Genomic DNA, 14,885 nt, shown 5'->3' with positions numbered 1-14,885 from the left:
TCACTACATTGTGGCTGAGGTCCAAACATTCCCCACTGCAGGCAAGGAGAAACTGCTGTAGAGGAATTACCTGAGGGAAGGAGCAACAAAAACATAGCAACAGAAGGCTCATAGCATACACCAGAGATAACTTCCTGAAGCACCCAGCCCTGGACAGTATATGACCACTTAATAAAACCATTAGTTAGTCTCAGGAGCAGGAAGCATAACAGGCTTTCCTAACACAGAGAAGAGACCTAGACAAAATGCCAAAATGAGGATTTCATCCCAAAAGAAAGAACAAGAAGAATTCATGGCCAGGGATGTAATCAAAAGAGATAGAAATAATATGCCTGATCTAGAAGTTAAAAGCAACAATCATAAGAATGCTGCTGGGCTTGAGTAAAGCATAGAAAACACCAGGGAGTCCCTTACCACAGAGATAAAAGATCTAAAAACTAGTCAGGCTGAAATGAAAAATACAATAACTGAGATTCAAAGCTGACGAGATATAATGACTACAAGGATGGAAGAAGCAGAGGAATGAGTAAGTGATATAGAAAAGATTATGGAAAATAATGAAGCTGAAAAGAAGAGGGAAAGAAAAATATTGGATCATGAATATAGACTTAGAGAACTCAGTGACTCTATAAGGCATAGTAACATTCATATTATAGAAGTCCCAGAGGAAGAAGAGAGGGGAAGGGGGGCAAAAGGTTTATTTGAGCAAATTATAGCTGAAAACTTCCCTAATCTGGGGAATGAAACAAACGTCCATGTCCAGGAGGCACAGAGAAATCCCATCAAAATCAACAAAAGCAGACCAATGCCAAGACATATTTTGTTAAATTTGCAAAGTATAGAGATAAATAAAAAATCTTAAAAGTAACAAAAGAAGCCCTCAACTTAAAAGGGAAGACAAATAAGGTTAGCAGCAGTCCTGTCCACAGAAACTTGGCAGGCCATAAGGGAGTAGTATGATATTTTGAATGTGCTGAATGGGAAAAATATGCAGCCAAGAATACTGTATCCTGCTGTAATTCAGAATAGAATAAGGCTGTTAAGGCTGTTATTCTTAATAGAGGGAGAGTAAAGAGTTTCCCAGACAAACAAAAACTAAAGGAGTTAGTAACCACTAAGCCACAGTACAAGAAATATTAAAGGGGAATCTTTAAGTGGGAAAGAAAGACCAAAAGTAACAAAGACTAGAAAGGAAGAGAAAAAGTTTCCACTGCATATGGGACATTCTTTAAGATAGATCATATACTCGGTCAAAAATCAGGCTTCAACAAGTACAAAAAGACTGAGATCATGCCATGAATATTTTTGGACCACAAAGCTGAAACTTGTGGTCAACCACAAGAAAAAATATGTAGAGTCTACAAATACATGGAGGGTAAAGACCATCTTATTAAAGAATGGATAGGTCAACTAGGAAATTAAATAAGAAATGAAGAAAATACATGGGAAAAAAATGAAAATGAAAACATAATGGTCCAAAACCTTTGGCATGCAGCAAAAGCAGTCATAAGAGGGAAGTATACAGTATTACAGGCTTACATGAAGAAGCAAGAAAAATATCAAATACACAACCTACCTTACACCTAAAGGTGCTAGATAAAAAACAACAAATAATAAATAAAAATAATAAAGACCTTAGCAGAAATAAATTATATAGAAACAAACAAACATTAGAACAAGTCAGTGAAACAAGGAGCTGGTTCTCTGAAAACGTTAATAAGGTTGATAAAACCCTAGCCAGATTTATCAAAAAGAAAAGAGAAAGGACCCAGATAAATTAAATCACTGATGAGAGAGGAGAGATCACAATTAACACCACAGAAATGCAACAATTATAAGAAAATATAATAAAAAATATATATGCCAACAAATTGGGCAATTTCAGAGGAATGGATAAATTCCTACAAGTGTATAGACTACCAAAATGAAATAGGAAAATTGAACACTTGAACAGACTGATAACCAGCAAAGAAATTGAATCAGTTATCGGAAAATATCTCCCAACAAACAAAAGACCAAGGCCAAATGGCTTCCTAGGGGAATTCTACCAAACATTTAAAGACAAGTTAATACCTATTCTTCTCAAACTATTCAAAAAAAAAAAAAAGAAGATATGGAAAATTTTCAAAATTTTCTCTGTCTTGTCATGTTGAAACTAGATACCCTGATAATTATTACTTTGTGTAGTTTTGTAACTAATCTTTTTAAATAAACTCATAAGACAATTAGTTTATAGAATTTTTCACTTCTATTAGGTTTTCCTGGACATGGCTATTTATATACTGAAAAAATCGAGTTTTTGTTAAACAAGGCCCTGTGATTTTCTATAAAATTCTTATTATTAGTAATAGTCATTCACACACATATCTAATTACTTTTAGTAACAAGCAAGATTCTTTTTTTTAATCCATTACTCACTATGCATATAATATGTTCATGTAGAACAAAAATTCCATTAGAACTCCATCATGGTGGCTTACCAGTTGATAGGGAAGTATAATATGGATAAATTTTATAGTTACTAATTGAGTTATATTTATTCAGTGTGCTTTATTCTCAGCAGATCTATTTCATAACTATAAATTGCTTCAACAAATTCACTTATTTTTTTTGTTTTTTTCAGGTTTATTGAAGTATAATTGACAGATAATATTGTAAGATATTTAGTGTATACAACATGATAATGAGATATCTGTATAAATTATGAAAATATTATTTGCATCAAGTTAACACAAATATCACCTCATGTGTTTACCTCTTCCCTTTTTTTTAGTGGTAACATTTAAGTCTTATTTTCCTGGTGATTTCAATTATACAATACAGTATTGACTATAATTATTGTATAATCTAGATTCTCAGACCTTATTCATCTTATAACTGAAAGTTTGTACCCTTTTAACCAAACTCCGTTTGCTCCATTTCTGTGTTTAACTTTTTTTAAAATAAGGGATACTATGCAATATTTGTTTATTTCTTTCTGACTATGGAGCAAAATGGAGAGTTCAGAAAGAAACCCATGCATATCTGGTCAATTACTTTTTAACAAAAGAACCAAATATATATAATGGGGAAGGGAAAGAATGTTCTCTTCAGTAAATGGTGTTGAGAAAACTGGATTGCCTCCTACAAAAGAATAAAACTAGACCCCTATCTTATTAAGACACAAAATTAGCTTAAAATAGACTAAAGACTTGAACATAAGACCTGAAATCATAAAACTCCTAGAAGAAAACATAGGGGTAAGTTCCTTGAAATTAGGATTTGACACCAAAAGCAAAGTCAACAAAAGCAAAAAGAAACAAGTGGGACTATATCAAACTAAAAGCTTGTGCTTAGCAAGGGAAAGCATCAACAAAATGAAAAAGCAATGGACAGAATGGGAGAAAATGTTTGCAAATCACATGTTGAATAAGGGATTAATATCCAAAATATACAAGGAACTCATACGACTTAGCAAAAAAAAATGACACTTAAGTAAAACACATAACGTCATTGCAAATAGTGCCAAGTACTATGTAAACAAAGGTAAAATAAGAAATAAGATAATAGGAAAGAAAATATTTGAGGATGGAGAGGGGAAACTGTTTAGGTTAGGAAAGTCTGTGATGACAAAAAAAGCCAGTTATGCTAAGATTATTGAGAACCAATTATCTTCTGACACACTTTTTGCCTGGCATAAGTGATAAAAATACCGTGTTGCCATTTCAAAAATTATGTTACAGATATACATCATGTTTGACAGATAAATCGAACTTATCTGAGAAACTATTCAGTCAAAAGTTCAAGTAGAAAAGGCTGATGTTTCTATCCTGGTGCTTTTATTTCAAAATCATTTGTCAACATTAAAAACAAAATATGAACTATGCTGGGAATTTTGGAATACCACAGATTGTACATAAGATATAGTTGAACAAAATTTTGAAATAAAATTGCAAAACAATTCACTAAGTGAACCAATGCTCCTAAAATCTTAAGATGGTGTCATTTTTAAAATTTTTTTTTAATTTAAAAAAAATTTTTTTTTAACGTTTATTTATTTTTGGGACAGAGAGAGACAGAGCATGAATGGGGGAGGGGCAGAGAGAGAGGGAGACACAGAATTGGAAACAGGCTCCAGGCTCTGAGCCATCAGCCCAGAGCCTGACGTGGGGCTCGAACTCACGGACCGTGAGATCTTGACCTGGCTGAAGTCGGACGCTTAACCGACTGCGCCACCCAGGCACCCCAAGATGGTGTCATTTTAAGATTGTGTTATAATTACCATTAATCGTTAGTTGTATGAAATGAATAATTTTCATTTTATCCATAAACATAAACATATTTATGTTATGTGATTCTTTCATAATGACTTGTTGTGTTCTCCCAAATTCATATGTTGAAGTCCTACCCAGTACCTCAGAATGTGACCTGATTTGGAAATAGGGTTGTTGGTGATGTAATTAGTTAAAATGAGGTTATACCTCAGTAAAATGAACCCCACTCCATTAGAACTAGTGTCTTTCTAAGAAGGAAAAATTCAGATAAAGACTTTTTATTTATTTATGTATTTATGTATTTATTTAATTTTTTAATATGAAATTTATTATCAAATTGGTTTCCATACAACACCCAGTGCTCCTCCCAACAGGTGCCCTCCTCAGTGCTCATCACCCACCCTCCCCTTGCTCCCATTCCTCATCAACCCTCAGTTTATTCTCAGTTTTTAAGAGTTTCTTATGATTTGGCTCTCTCCCTCTTTAACTTTTTTTTCCCCTCAGGGAAATTCAAATCAAAACCACACTGAGATATGACCTCATGCCAGTCAGAGTGGCTAAAATGAGCAAATCAAGAAACTATAGATGCTGGAGATGATGTGGAGAAATGGGAACCCTCTTGCACTGTTGGTGGGAATGCAAACTGGTGCAGCCACTCTGGAAAACAGTGTGGAGGTTCCTCAAAAAATTAAAAATAGATCTACCCTATGACCCAGATTCTTCTCTCTCTCTCTCTTTTTAAAAAAAAAAATATTTTCAAGTTAGCTACCTTACAGTGTAGTCTTGTCTTCAGGAGTAGATTTCTGTGATTCAGCACTAATATATAACACCCAGTGCTCATCCCAACAAGTGCCCTGATCAATTACTATCACCTATTTTTCCCACCCCCCCATCCCCTACCACCATGAACCCTCATTTTGTTCTCTGTATTTGAGTCTCTTATGGTTTGCCTCCCTCTCTGTTTTTATCTTATTTTTCTTTCCCTTTCCCTATGGTCATCTGTTAAGTTTCTCAAATTCCACATGAGTGAAATCAGATATCTGTCTTTCTCTGACTGACTTATTTTGCTTAGCATAATACCCTCCAGTTCCATCCACATTGTTGCAAATGGCAAGATTTCATTCTTTATGCATTCATCAGTTGATGAATTTGGGCTCTTTACACAATTTGGCTGTTGTTGATAACACTGCTATAAAAATTGGGATGCATGTGCCCCTTTGAATCAGCACTCCTGAATCCTTTGGATAAATTCCTAGTAGTGCAAGTGCTGGTCATAGGGTAGTTCTATTTTTAATTTTTTGGGGAACCTTCATACTGTTTTTCAGAGTTGTTGTACCAGTTTGCATTCCCACCAACAGTGCAAAAGTGTTCCCTTTTCTCCACATCCTCACCAACATCTGTTGTTTCCTGAGTTGTTCATTTTAGCCAGTCTGACCTGTGTGAGGTGGTATCTCATTGTGGTTTTGATTTGTGTTTCCCTGATGATGGGTGATGTTGAGTATCTTTTCATGTGTTTGTTAGCCAACTGTATGTCTTCTTTAGAAAAGTGCCTATTCATGTCATCTGCCCATTTCTTAACTGGGTTATTTGGTTTTTGAGTGTTGGTTTGGTAAGTTCTTTATAGATTTTTGATACTAACCCTTTATCCGATATGTCATTTGCAAATATCTTCCCCCATTCGGTTGGTTGCTTTTCAGATTTTCTGATTGTTTCCTTGCTGTGCAGAAGCTTTTTATCGTGATGACGTCCCAATAGTTCATTTTTGCTTTTATTTCCCTTGCTTTTGGAGACATGTCAAGCAAGAAGTTTTTGTGGCCGTCAAAGAGGTTGCTATTTTCTCCTGTAGGATATTAATGGTTTCCTGATTCGCATTTAGGTCTTTCATCTGTTTTGAATTTATTTTTGTGTATGGTGTAACAAAGTGGACCAGTTTCATTCTTCTCCATGTTGCTGTCCAGTTCTCCCAGCACCTTTTACTAAGGAGAATTTTTTCCATTGGATACTCTTTCCTGCTTTGTAGAAGATTAATTGTCCATATGTTTGTGGGTCCATTTCTGGGTTCCCCATTGTATTCCATTGAACTATGTGTCTGTTTTTGTGCCAATACCATACTGTTTTGATGAGTGCAGGTTTGTAATATAAGCTAAAGTCCGGGATTGTGATGCCTCCAGCTTTGGTTTTCTTTTTCAACATTACTTTGTCTATTCAGGGTCTTTTATGTTTCCATATGAATTTTAGGATTTGTTTGTTCTGGCTCTGTGAAGAATGCTGGTGCCAATTTGATTGGGCTTGCATTGAATGTGTAGGTTGTTTTTAACAATATTTCTCCTTCCAATCCATGATCATGGAATGTTTTTTTTTTTTTTTTCATTTCTTTCTGTCTTCTTCAGTCTATTTCATAAGCTTTCTATAGGTTTCTGCATAAAGATCTTTCATGTTTTTGGTTAGGTTTATTCCTAGGTATTTTATAGTTTTTGATGCAATTGTAAATAGGATCGATTCCTTGATATCTCTTTCAGTTGCTTCATTATTGGTGAGTAGAAATGCAACTCATTTCTGTGCATTGATTTTATATCCTGCAACTTTGCTGAATTCACATATCAGTTCTGGCATTCTTTTGGTGGAGTCTTTCATGTTTTCCATGTAGAGTATCATGTCATCTACGAAGAGTGAAAGTTTTACTTCTTTGCAAGTTTTGATTCCTTTTATTTTGTTTTGTTGTTTGATTGCTGAGGCTAGGATTTCTAACACTACGTTAAATGACAGTGGTGAGAGCAGACATCCCTGTCGTGTTCCTGATATGAGGGTGAAAGCTCTCAGTTTTTCCCATTGAGGATGATATTAGCTGTGGTCCTTTCATAGGCTTTTATGATGTTACGGTATGTTCTTCCTACCCTGAATTTCTTGAGGTTTTTTATTAATAAAGTATGCTGTATTTTTTCAGTCTTTTTTGCATCTATTGACAAGATCACATGGTTCTTATCTTTCTTCTATTAATGTGATATATTATGTTGATTGATTACTGTTGAATTCTGTTTGCTCATATCATGTTCAGAATTTTTGCACCCATATTCATTAGGGATATTGGCCTGTAATTCTTCTTTTTGGTGGGGTCTTTGGTTTGGAAATTAAGGTAATTCTGGCTTCATTGAATGATTCTGGAAGCTTTCCTTCTGTTTCTATTTTTCATAACAGTTGAGAAGAATAGGTATTAACTCTGCTTTAAATGCCTGGTAGAATTCCCCTGGGAAGCCATCTTGCCCAAGACTTATTTGTTGAGAGATTTTTGATAACCTATTAAAATTTTTTGCTGGCTGTGGGTCTATTCAAATTTTCTATTTCTTACCTTTTTAGTTGTTGTAGTATGTGTGTGTCTAGGAATTTGTCCATTGTTGGCATATAATTTTCCATAGTATTCTGCAATAACTGTTTGTATTTCTGTGGTAGTAGTTATGATCTCTCTTCTTTCATTTGGGATTTTATCTATTTGAGTCCTCCCTCTAGGGGTGTATCATTTTTTTATTCTTAAAAAAAACAACTCTTAGATTCATTGATCTGTTCTACTGTTTTTCTGGATTCTATATTTATTTCTGCTCTAATCTTTATTATTGCTCTTCTTCTGCTGGCTTTGGGCTTTCTTTGCTGCTGCCTTTCTGGCTCCTTTAGGTGTAAGGTTAGGTTGTGTATTTGGGACCTTTCTTGCTTCCTGAGATAGGTCTGAATTGCAATGTATTTTCCTCTTAGGATTGCCTTTGCTACATCCAAAGGGTTTGGGATGTCGTGTTTTCATATTCACTTGCTTCCATATATTTTTCAATTTCTTCTTTAATTTACTGGTTGACCTATTCATTCTTTAGTAGGATGTTCTTTAACCTCCATGTATTTGGGACTCCAAATTTTTTCTTGTGGTTGATTTCAAGTTTCATAGCATTGTGATCTGAAAATATGCATGGTATGATCTCAATCCTTTTATACTTGTTCAGGGATGTTTTATGACCCAGTATGTGATCTGTTTTGGAGAATGCTCCATGTTCACTCAAGAAGAGTGTGTATATGCTGCTTTTGGATTAAAAGTTCTGAATATATCTGTTAAGGCCATCCAGTCCAATGTGCCATTCAGGCCATTGTTTCCTTATTGATTTTCTATCTAAATGATCTGTCCATTGTTGTAAGTGGAGTATTAAAGTCCCATACAATCATGGTATAAGTGTCTATACATTTATTTATGTTTGTGATTAATTGATTGATATATTTTGGTTCTTCAGGTTGGGGGCATAAACCTTTACAATTATTAGATTTTCTTGCTGGATAGATCCCCTAATTATGATATATTGTTCTTCATCTATTATTATGGTTTTTGTTTTTTTTTTAATACTTTTTTTTTTCAACGTTTTTTATTTATTTTTGGGACAGAGAGAGACAGAGCATGAACGGGGGAGGGGCAGAGAGAGAGGGAGACACAGAATCGGAAACAGGCTCCAGGCTCCGAGCCATCAGCCCAGAGCCTGACGCGGGGCTCGAACTCACAGACGGCGAGATCGTGACCTGGCTGAAGTCGGATGCTTAACCGACTGCGCCACCCAGGCGCCCCTGGTTTTTGTTTTAAAACATAGTTTGTCTGATATAAGTATGGCTACTTTGGCATTCTTTTGACATCCATTAGTAAGACAGATGGTTTCTTATCCCTTCACTTTCAATCTGGAGGTGTCTTTAGGTCTAAAATTAGTCTCTTGTAGGCAGCATATAGCTGGATCTTGTTTTTTTTTTATCCATTCTAACACCATGTCTTTTGATTGGAGCTTTTAGTCAGTTTACATTCAGAGTGATTATTGAATGATACAGATTTAGTGTCATTCTGTTATCTGTAGGTTTCTTGTTAGTGATGATGTCTCTCATCCTTTGTAGTCTTTGCTGCTTTCCAATCAGAGTCTCCCTTAGGCTCTCTTGTATGGGTGGTTAGTAGTCATGAACTCTTTTATTTTTTGTTTACCTGGGAATACTTTTCTCTCTCCTTCTATCCTGAATGACGGCCTTGATGGATAAATGATTCTTGGCTGCATATGTTTCCTATTCAGCACATTGAATATTTCCTGCCCCTCCATTCTGGCCTGCCAAGTTTCAGTGGATAGGTCTGCTACTACCCTTATGTGTCTTCTCTTGTAAGTTAAGGCCTGTTTGTCCCTAGCTGCTTTCAGAATTCTCTCTTTATCTTTGTATTTTGCCAGTTTCACTGTGATATTTCATGGTATTGACCTGTTCTTGTTGATTTTGGAGGGAGTTTTTGGTGCCTTTTGGACTTGGATGCCTGTTTCCTTCCCTAGATTTGGGAGGTTCTAAGGTATAATTGTTCAAATGAACCTGCCTCTCTCTGTCTCTCTTCTTCTGGAACTTCGGTGATATGGATATTATTTCCTTTCATGGGATCACTGAGGTTTCTAATTCTGCCCTCATGGTCTAGTAATTTCCTCTCCCTCTTTTTTTTCCGTTTCATCATTTTCCATAACTTTATCTTCTATTTCACCTATTCTCTCCTCTGCTTCTTCCATCCTCACTGTCACTGTAACTAGTTTATTTTGCAGCTCATTTATAGCATTTATTGATTCATCATGACTATTTCTTAGGTCTTTGATCTCTGCAGCAATATATTCTCTGCCGTCTTCTATGTTTTTTTCAAGCCCAGTTATTAGTTTTATGACTATTATCCTAAATTCTTTTTCAGATATATTGTTTATATCTATTTTAAGCACTCCTATGGCTATCATATTTTCCTGGTTTTTGTTTGTCTGTTTGTTTGTTTTTTGAGAATTCTCCCATATTGTTATTTTGGCTAAGTTTCTGTCTTTTATGTGTTTTAATAGCTTATGTGCCCTCTACCTGTGAGTACTACTATATTAAAAAGGGGTCATACACTTGGGCTTGGCATGTCAGGAAGGGTTTTTGGAGTGTATTGTGTGCACTCTATTGTTGTGTATTTGGCTGCTCTATCCCATTTGTAGTATTCTGCAAAGCTCCTCCTTGCTCATAGTGGTGGATTGTTTGGACTTTCCACCAAGTGTGCTTTGATTTCTTCATTGAAGTAAACCTGGAAGAAAGGAAAGGGGGGGACCTGATCCCATACAAAGAGACAAATGAAAGGGCCAAAAAAAAGACCAAGCGGAAAATCAAAACAAAGTATAATGCTTAATCCAAACAGAGAGAAAGGAAAATAAAGGAGACACAGAAAATGTGCAAAAAGAATAGAGTAAAAATGCCTGATTAAACAAACCAGCGAAACAGAGAAATAAAATATGAATTGACCAAAAAGCAAATCAGAAACTATGAGCCTGACTCCAAAGGAAAAAAAGAAGAGGGTAGGAAGAAAAGGAAGAGAAAAGAGAAGAGGGAGAAAAATACAAAACTAATATGCAAACCACAGGACAGTTTTTTGTTGGTGCCTGGGACTGGTGGCTGTTCTGGTCTGGAGGAGAGGCAGTCTGGTTGGCTCAGTGACAGTCTTCTTCCCATAGATAAGCAGTGGCCAGGCACAGAGGGGTGGAGTTTGTTGTAAACAGGTCCTGCATTCACTGGGGGCTGCTGTTCTGTTTCCTGATTTTTCTGTTCCTGAAGCCCCTCCATGTTGGTGTTGGGGAGAAAAATGGCAACACCCCAACAATCTCTCCTCCCCAGACTGGGTTTCTCCAACCATGCTGTTCAGGCAGCCCTCCCAGAGTGCAGGGGTGGTCAGCTTGCCCTGTTGCACAGTCTCCCACACCTTCTAGATGTGGGATTCAAAACCCCATGTGTTATGGGGCCCTGTACTGCACAGATTCTGTTCTGATGTAGCGCTTGCCCTGTTGCACAGTCTCCCACACCTTCTAGATGTGGGATTCAAAACCCCATGTGTTATGGGGCCCTGTACTGCACAGATTCTGTTCTGATGTAGCACCACTCAGCCCTGCCGATTAAGATTCAAGGAATTTGGCTGGTGCTTGCAGGGTGTTTTTTCCTTGGGGAGGCAATAAACCCTCTTCACACAGTACCAGAGGAAGGGGACTGCTCTCTTCCCCTACATCCCTGAGATCACTACCATGCCTAGGGGCTGGCTCCCTCCACACACACCACCTACCCGCAGGCCCCGCCCTCTGGCCAGCACCAAGGCATGAGAATAAAGCCTGTCTCTAGTCTGGAGAAAATTGTGCACTTTTGAAACTCCAGTGTTCAGCTCCTAAAGCTATTTGCAAAATAGAAACTGGCACTCTCCATATTTCTCATTCTCCTGTCTGTGGTCTGGAGATGTTTTTTCTCTTTTACTAGCACAATACTGCAATTCCCCAGCTTCTCTGTCCTTCTCTCCGTATTATCTCTCTACAGAAGGGGTTCCCTCCTCTCTATGCCTATGCTGTTTTATCTCCCCCAATTCACATACCTGCACCTCTGTCTGGCCAAGCTGTCTTCTCCACCTGTGGAGATATTTCTGGTACTCCACACATTAATTTCCTGGGTGTTCTAAGTGATCTGACCTCAGTATAGTGGTGTTTGAGGGACAAGAAAAATCCCAGTCACCCTACTTCTGCACCGTCTTAACTCTGTCCTTTTCCCTTCTTCCTCTTTTTATCTCCCAATCTCTGTCTGTTTTCTTATGTTGAAGAAATGCCTTGAGAGCTTAACCAGCATGTTATGTGCAGTAATTCTTCACAGTTTCAGAGATGATTCCCTATTATATAAACATTTTCTATAAGCCAAGTAACATGACTTAATCATAGAGAAAGAAATAATTATTGTATGTCACTAAGCTCATTATCTCAAATTTCAAGATCGGGTGTGGTGTATTTTCTTACACATTTTCAACCAACTGCTTTGTTTTAATTTACATTACTTTAAAATGTTCACTTTCTTGTACATATTTTCCCAAACCCCTTTTTCACCAGAATTTCCTATGATTTTCCACTATTTTGATATTTAAAAATCTATATATTTAATAAATTAACATCTTTATTAAATAAAACAAATAATTCTCTACTATACTGATTTCCTTTTGAATGGATTATATGGATCTGGGCTACTGGGCTTTATTTCCAATAATTATTAGTCTATTTAGCTCTTTTGGTTTTTGTTTTCAGTCTTTTGCAGAATTTGAGAAGTGTATCAGGGCCCTTGTATGTTTTCAGTTTATTTTATTTTTATAGCAATTGATGGGACATAGAATTTTAGGTGAAAAAATTTTTTCTGAGAACTTTGCAGGCATTGCTTTTTCTAAAATTACTAATAAAAAGCCTGATAAAATCTGTAGGCTTTTTTTTTCTTAGTTTGTGTTTCCTCAGAGAAGTCTTAGGCAAGGATTTGATTTCAATAGGTGATTTTGGAGGTGAACCTAAAAAATACTTGACAGTTAGGGAGTTATGGGCACAGAGAAGAGGAGGCAGCTAATTGAGACCTCATTATCAAGTAAACTATCACTTCGGGTTTCTGAATCCTAATACTCTAGAAGTCAGTGTAGATGTGCCTGAAAGTATTCCATATGAGGAGTGAAGGACAAGGGGGTTGTGTATCACAGTTTTTGCCAGCATTGGGTGTGGAATTGACATCCAATATAAAATTGAATTCCCTGGAATGGGAGCCAATGAGCTGAGAAAGTTCTAATGTTCTAAGAAAGTTCAAATGCGAGGTGCTGGCATTTGGAAGTTGGGATTGGGACAATGTAGGGCAGCAGTAAGGGTGAGAACAGAGCATGTGGTTCCCAACTGTGTATGCTACAGTGTATATTTGTTCATACACTTTTAGCTTATATCATTTAAATTTTCCCACTCTTGAAAATTTCATGATTTTATCTTTATCTGAATCCCAGAATTTCAGGAGACTGTATCTATAGATATGGGTGTCATTAATTCAAACATTTCACAGGCCTTTTAAATAAAGTCAAAGCCTTTAACTCTGTGAAAATGTATTCTTAGTTTTGATTATTTCCTTCATTCCACTACCATTCTTTTCTTTTTCAGAAAATTCTGTTAGAGAGATGTTGGTAGATTTTCTAAGCTTTATTTTCTCATACACATATTGATTTTTTTTTCCCTAGACAATTGTACTTTTATTTTCCATGACCTCCTTCTTGCTTGCTACTTCTTTTTCATGGCAAGCTATTAGGTTTTATAGATTCATTTTATTCTTTTATAGAAGAAATATATTCTGAGGACATTTAAGAACACTTTCTGATTTCCTTGCTCCCATCTTTGCCCTCCTTCTCAAATTAGTCAAAGTATCATTGAATAGACTTTTTATTATTGTGACACCTACTTCCACAGAATTCTTTTTCTTACTCAAGATCTAGAGAGTGGTTTTCCATCACACAGCAACCACTCTCTTTTTAAAGATGGATTTCAAGTACTTGTCCGTTATGCTTTATTGCATAGACCTTACCATTGTAGGTTTTTCTTTGATGTTAAATATTTGTCCTATCTTTTGCATTATTTCAACATTGTAGTCAATTTCTAAGGAAGCAAATGGAATCATTCACAAATTTTAGCCCACATTAACTCACTATAAAGTTGATCCACATAAAAATATAAACTTAGGGGCGTCTGGGTGGCGCAGTCGGTTGAGCGCCCGACTTCAGCCAGGTCACGATCTCGCGGTCCGTGAGTTCGAGCCCCGCGTCAGGCTCTGGGCTGATGGCTTGGAGCCTGCTTCCGATTCTCTGTCTCCCTCTCTCTCTGCCCCTCCCCCGTTCATGCTCTGTCTCTCTCTGTCTCAAAAATAAATAAAACGTTAAAAAAAATTAAAAAATATAAAAAAATATAAACTTAAAAATAGACAAATTTTTTGTTAGTAGATTTCTAACATATCCATTTTTAGCAGTTATTAAAATTTGTACTTGTTTCAAAAATATGGTTTTTGTAACTATAAATGCTATATGTTCATCTTAGAAATATCTCAAAATACAGAGGCTCCTGGGTGGTTCAGCCATTTAAGCATCCTTCTTAATTTTGGTTCAGATCTTGATCTCAGAGTTCATGAGATCAAGCTCTGCATCTAGCTTTGTGCTGACAGCATGGATCCTCTTTCTGCCCCTACGCTGCTTGTGTGCTCTCTCTCTCAAAATAAATAAATAAACTTAAAAAAAAGAAATATTTTAAAATGCAGAAATCTATAAAGAAGAATGCAAAAATATAAATTCTAATACTTTAAGCATAAAAGTTGTCACAATGTTATGTATTTTCTTTATATATATATATATATATATATATATATATATATATATAATGCAATTAATTACATTAGGTTTGTCAAAAATTTTAAATGCAAAACTATAAATTTATCTACATACCATTATGGTAATTGTGTTTTGTAGCAATGGCTTCAGATTGCCATATACCAGAAATGAGAAACCCATCCCGAAGTCCATCATTTTCAAATGAATAGAATGAATGAACTCAGGATATAAGATTTTTTTTCTGAGTAATGTTTTTCAAAGCATGGACCAAACTTCTATATAGCTACTTATCTGAATGGAAATGTAAATTAAAGGAAGAAAAGCATAGCCTCATTCCATATATACACATACCATATGTGTAAAATACAAATAGTATATATTATATTTACTCTTATAAGTATACTTACACACTACACAAGCAACTATATGTGCATTTAATATAAAGG

The sequence above is a fragment of the Prionailurus bengalensis genome, chromosome B1 (assembly GCF_016509475.1).
Source record: "Prionailurus bengalensis isolate Pbe53 chromosome B1, Fcat_Pben_1.1_paternal_pri, whole genome shotgun sequence".
NCBI classification, from domain to species: domain Eukaryota; kingdom Metazoa; phylum Chordata; class Mammalia; order Carnivora; family Felidae; genus Prionailurus; species Prionailurus bengalensis.
This window is presented reverse-complemented; position numbering follows the sequence as displayed.